This window comes from Melanerpes formicivorus, unplaced genomic scaffold, assembly GCF_026170545.1.
Source record: "Melanerpes formicivorus ecotype bairdi unplaced genomic scaffold, bMelFor1.0.p_v2 SCAF_38, whole genome shotgun sequence".
NCBI lineage: Eukaryota > Metazoa > Chordata > Aves > Piciformes > Picidae > Melanerpes > Melanerpes formicivorus.
This window is the reverse complement of record NW_027142390.1, coordinates 6,026,318-6,032,491: the sequence shown is the minus strand read 5'-3', so window position 1 is coordinate 6,032,491 and position 6,174 is coordinate 6,026,318. Positions and strand designations below refer to the sequence as shown.

The following is a 6,174-nucleotide window of genomic DNA, read 5'->3' as shown; positions in this document are numbered from 1 at the left end:
TGAGTACTGTGTCCACTTCTGGGCCACTCAGTTTAAGAAGGACATTGAGACACTTGAACGTGTCCAGAGAAGGGCAATGAGGCTGGGGAGAGGCCTTGAGCACAGCCCTGTGAGGAGAGGCTGAGGGAGCTGGGATTGTTTAGCCAGAAGAAGAGGGGGCTCAGGGGTGACCTTATTGACATCTACAACCAGCTGAAGGGAGGTTGTAGCCAGGAAGAGGTTGGTCTTTTCTCCCAGGCAACCTGCACCAGAACAAGAGGACACAGTCACAAGCTGCACCAGGGGAAGTTTAGGCTGGAGGTGAGGAGAAAGTTCTTCACAGACAGAAGTGTTAGCTGTCGGAATGTGCTGCCCAGGGAGGTGGTGGAGTGCCTGGAGGTGTTCTAAGAGGGGATTGGATGGGGCACTTGGTGCCATGATTTAGTAGTCATGAGGTGTTGGGTGACAGGTTGGACTTGATGATCTTTGAGGTCTTTTTCAACCTTATTGATTCTATGATTTGGTTGTAGTATCTGGAAAGGCACTGCAGGGAAGGTGAGTGAGCATCTCACTCCTAGGGTACTGCACTGAAGATTGGAGAAAGAACTGTTGCTGCACCTTTTCTGATGTCCATGGGTGTCAGCTGAACCTTAGACCCTAGAAGGGCAAGGAGAGTGCTACTAAAATGAGCCTACAGGCTTTTAAATATGGAAAGCTTTCTTCCCCCCAGTCAATACTTGACTCAGAACAAGCCTAGCTCCAGGGACCAGGAGAAGAAACAGTACTACAGTGGGAAGGGAGTCCCTGGAAAACATCCAAGTCTCTGGTCATAACCCGAAGAGGTTGTATCCTGCCCTGGTGTGCCTGGGCACAGAGCCCCACTCCAGTGCACAGAAATAGCTCTTAACTCAGCTTTTGCAGAGAACTCTCCCAGAAACAGCTGTACAGGAATAATCCAGCATCTGCCTGGGCCCAAAGCTCCTAGGTACAAAGTTTCATTCCTTCCACAACATAGCTAGGGGCTAAGCCTCCTCTGAGCTCCACCAGGCATGTCCTGTTTATTTCTGTAAAACACAAGCTGCCAACTGCTCCTCTTAGTAACAGGCTTCAAGGGCCTTATAGCATCTGGAGCTCTGCCATTTTCCTCCTTAAATGCAACAAGGAAGGGGACACAGGCATGTAACAGCACAGCCTTCTGAGTCCATGGAGGCTTGCATGGCAGCAGCCCCAGACTGCAACCAGGGCGCTGCACAAAGCACGTTGCAGGAGTTTCAGCATGGCATAAAACCATTTCAGTTGTCCACTTTTGAAACCAAACCCACAGCCTTTTTGGCCCTCAGGATAAAAGAGGAGAGCTTGAGAATGTCAGGTAGAAGCCTAGTCCTTAATAAAAACTGAAACACTAAGATAACTCCTTAGAAGTAGTCCTATGTGCATGAGCAGGGGTGATACAGCACCTGTCAGTAAGCCTGCTGTGAGAGGCAGACTTGCAGCTCTCCTAACAACAATATTATAGTCACAATGCAGTGACCTGCCATTCCTTTTCAACTGCTCTAGCAAAATTAGGAGGTGACAACAGCATAAACAATTGGTTTATAGAGATAGAATGCATTTAAACTCCTGTGGGTTAACAGATGAAGGGTTAAGAGTTTGGATGAAAGCAGTTATGGAATCACAAGTTTGTGAAGCAATTCAGTTACAAAAACTTGCTTAAAGAATTCCTGGCCTCATCTGAAGGGTATATGTATGTATGGCAGCTTGTAAAAGGGTTAAATTTCATATAAACAGAAGTGTTATCTGGGGGGGGAAAAAAAATGCTGGAACAGCCCTAACTGCTCCCTCCTGGCCCTGCATCCCCTCCCATCCGCCCACTCTGACAGACACCACCCGAACGTGGACAGCTACACTGACGATTCCCAGTTTTGACTTCAAAGTGGTGGAGCCCAGGCTGTACACAAACCAACCCAGACCCCTACACCTTCACCAGTAGAAATGATAGTAGCATCACAGTATTTGAAACTTAAACCATAGCTTTAAAAACTGAAGGCCTTGTCTGTAAATGAAAAGTTCAAGTTCATGCTCCTGAGGAGAACGAGGCAGCACTCCTGAAGAGAAAAGGCAGACAACTGCCTGTTAAATCAATTACATTGACCATGTTTTCTCAAGGTTATTGCTGACCTGCAGTAATTCTTCCCTTGAGATTAGAGAGATCCAATCATGTATGCAGTAGCTGATCATCATCCCCCTGAAGAAACTGGTCTCCTACCTTCATGACCTAGAAATAACAGAACTCAAGACTGTGCTCAGGCACTCCTTGAAGAATTAACAGCATAGCAGCTCTTATTCCAAGGCCAGTTTGCATTTTCCACACACATTACAGATAAGCTGTGCCTCTCTTTAAATGAGGAAAAAGGAATTTACTTTGGCATCAAGTACAGTCACAGGACTGAAGAGTAAAGCATTGAGCAACCACAAAAGCCCCTAGTCATGTTCTAGACACGATTATCACATTCCTCAGGCAGCAGCAGCCATCCAGCAGTTGTTTTGCTCCTAGGGATGGCAACTAGAGCTTCTCCTTGTCTGATAGCTGAGCTAAGCATAGCTGGCTTTTTCCTCCTCCATTAACCACGTGGAGCTAGACTAGAGCTGCAGAAAGCAACCACCTGAACTAGCTTACCCAGTACTCAAGCAGCTGTTTGCAAAAAGGAGGAAGATGATCCACTGACACTACCCCCTGAGCAGCACAGGAGAAGCTATCTGTGCACTGCCAAGAATCTTTCTGTGGCAATTTGAGGGCCTGAGGTACTGCAGAGATTCAAACACACAGCTTTTATTTCTGCTACAGCTGTCTACAGAAGTACATGATGCTTCACTGACCAAAATAGTGAGCAAATTTGCACAGGGAACACCTTGTTTTCTACAGTTCATTAAATCATTGGCTAGTTGAGGATGGAAGGGGCCTCTGTTAAGTCTAGTGCTGCCCCCACTCAAAGCAAACTTCCACAGACAAGCAACTGTCTTGTGTCATGTCAGGCCTCAAAACAGAATCTCTCATCATACACCATGCTACACCTGACATAAATTGGCTTTACTCATACTAATCCCACAAGTGTGTGCTGCTTAAGAAGGCTTAGCTGTGCTGGGCTGTTAGAACAGGTACTTTAAGCACTGAATTACAGGTTTATGTTGCAGGCAGCATTACTTATGGTTATACCAATTAAGGTTCTTCACAGAGTGATTTGCCATTGGAATGGGCTGCCCAGGGAGGTGGTAGAGTTGCTGTCCCCGGTGATCCTCAAGAAGAGAGTGGATGAGGCACTTAGTGCCATGGTCTAGTTGATTGGATAGGGCTGGGTGATGAGTTGGATGATCTTGGAGGTCTCTTCCAACCTAGTTGATTCTGTGAAGATCAAATGCAGCAGTTCTGATCTGCCTGTGTGAAACAGGTGGTCTGTGAGCTTTATGAAGGCATACATACCTACTGTGCCTGGAGTGTATGAACATGCTTCCAGGAGTGAGGGCCTACACTCAGTACAAAGCTTAACTGCAAACAAGGAGCAATATGCTGTGCATAGTGTCTCTGCAGCAGGCATCTATAGTTTACCTTTAACTCACCTTCCACAAGAACCAAGAGCAAGAAATGAAAAGGAAAGCAAGTAAGGAAAATGAGATATCAGAGGTTAATTCACCTTAAACTGTTCTTCACTCCAGTGAAACAGCCACCTGACTTGTGGGTTTGCAGGAGAGGAGGGACAGCACTGAGATGGAAATGCCATTGCAGCCCCAGGGAAGGCAGGGAGGACCTGTGCCTCACCATGCCAGCCAGAGCCTCCTTGTTATCCAGTACTGACAAGAGTACTTGAGCTGTGTCTCAAGCCTAAGCAAATCACTTGACAACAGAAGGACATCTGTTATCACATGGCTAAAAAAGGTGAAGCAGAGGAGACTGTTTCAGTACACAGATGCCTGAGCTCTTGAAAGCATAAAAGTAACTAATTTTCTTCAGCTTTATGTCACCTCTTACAGATTTAAGAGTTCCAGATCTTATACACCTTACTTAAAAGCTCCAAATCTGACCAGGTTCATGTGATGCAGGCTATACCAACAAGTAGATGACATCAAATGGTAACCAGAGGGGGAAAACACAAGACCCAAACCACTGGCTACAGCAAACCTAGCAAGTTATTCTTCATGCCTAGATAGGATACTAAGTGTCCATGCTTGAGAATAAAACAGCCAGAATTGCTTGTTTGGGAATAATTACTAACATTTTTCCCTCCTTCCTGTCCAGCTCCTCAATGGAGCCCTGCCATGGGTTTTAAGATACCTGCCAAGTTTTGTTCTGGAAAAATTCACACTACCATGAACTGCTGATTAACTTCATGGACACACAACCAGCAGTATTGCTCAGCTAACACAGGCTCTTAACTTTTCACTTCAGCAGAATTCTACAACATTCAGCTGCAGTTTTAGAGGATGGAGGTACCTTTGAAACACTGAGTGCTTGAAGGAAATCCCAAGGTTTCAAACAGAATACTAGCTCCTGTTCCTCAGATCTCTGTGCAGAGCAAAGGGAAAGCACACAGCTCTTTGAGCAGGGGGGAGGCTTCTCTGTGTGTCACTTCTCAAATTCAGCACAGATGTGCCTGCTAAAAAGTCATGGGAGAAGAAAAACAGATGAACTACCTAAAAGTCACAACAAAAACATCAGAAGCAATTCTGCAATCCCTACTGTAATTTCTAGCCCAAGTATCAGCTGTTTGTTTTCTAGAAGCATGCACTGTCTGCTGCCTCCAGTTAACTATGTCATTACTGAATGGCTAACACCCATCAATGGTCAAAATGTAATGATCTCTGAATAGTAAACTGAGAGTTATGGCTTAGATCTAAGTATACCTCTTAACCCCCTCAAAGTTTATTTATTTGGTTTTTTAACCTCAATTCTTACTGAAAATAACTTTCTTAATCTTGTAATCAGACTGAGATTGGTCTCAGTGTAAGTCTGTCTGTAAGGCCTGTCCTAATGCTCTTGCTTATGAGACTTCACCTGCAGTACTGTATCCAGTTCTGGTGCTCTCAGCGTAACAGGGACATGGACCTGCTGGAGTGAGTCCAGAGGAGGACACAATGATGATCAGAGGGCTGGAGAACCTCCCCTCTGGGGACAGGCTGATAGAGTTGGGGCTGTTCAGCATGGAGAAGAGAAGGGTCTGGGGAGACCTTAGAGCAGCCTTACAGTACCTGAAGGGGGCTACAAAAAAAAGATGGAAAGGGACTTTTTACAAGGGCTTGTCCTGGCAGGATGAGGGGGAATAGCTTTGAGCTTGAGGAGGGCAAATTTATACTGGAGATTAGGAAGAAATTCTTTCCAGTGGGGGTGGTGAGACACTGGAAAAGGTTGCCCAGGGAGGTCAAGGATGCCCTCTTCCTGGGGTTGTTCAAGACCAAGTTGGATGAGGCCTTGAGCAAGCTGGGATAGTGGAAGGTGTCCCTGCCTGTGGCAGGGAGGTTGGAACTAGATGATCTTTGAGGTCCCTTCCAATCTAAACCATTCTATTAATCTATATTTTGTTCTATGAACTAACAGAAATTCTGTTGAAAAAATGTGAGCAAATCTGAAGGGAAGTGACCTACAGTTCACCTGCAACACATTATTAGCTTGCAACTGAAGTGCCTTGCAATTGCAATTCAGATCAACAAGGAACCTTGCAAGACTACCTGATTATTCTGTGATAAACAACTCTCCAGTTTGTGCTCCTCCTTTTCCTTTAAATCCTCCATTGGACACTTAACTGGCAAGTCAAGGTCATTATTATGCACTGAGCACCCTCTGCCAAGTCAACACTACTTGGTGTCATGAAAAGCAATCTTGACATGCTCAAAGGAAATATTTTCAGGTGAAAGACTCATAAGGCAAAGATATGAACACCACCTCTTGAAAGTTTGTTGTTTTTTTTCCTGAAAGCCATGGAAAGTAAACAAAACCATCAACATGAATGTTTTCACAGGGAGCAGAAAGCACCACTTACATCCTGAACTCCTGAGGAGAGGCTGAGAGACCTGGGGCTGTTTAGTCTGGAGAAGACTGAGAAGGGATCTAGCAAATGTTTAAATATCTGAGAGCTGGGTGTTCAAGAGGGAGGGGACAGGCTCTGCTCAGTTGCACCCTGTGATAGGACAAGGGGCAACGGACAT

The 6,174-nt window shown here is 45.4% G+C and overlaps 1 long non-coding RNA gene across 1 annotated transcript; it reads right to left on the bottom strand.

The window, feature by feature from the left end:
• Positions 1 to 1,409: 1,409 nt before the first annotated feature.
• LOC137450983 (uncharacterized) lies at positions 1,410 to 5,900 on the bottom strand. The gene is made up of 3 exons (XR_010989691.1): positions 5,027 to 5,900; positions 4,466 to 4,628; positions 1,410 to 3,412 (listed from the first exon to the last, which is right to left on the bottom strand). It is a non-coding gene; the product is annotated as an uncharacterized lncRNA (long non-coding RNA).
• Positions 5,901 to 6,174: the final 274 nt, after the last annotated feature.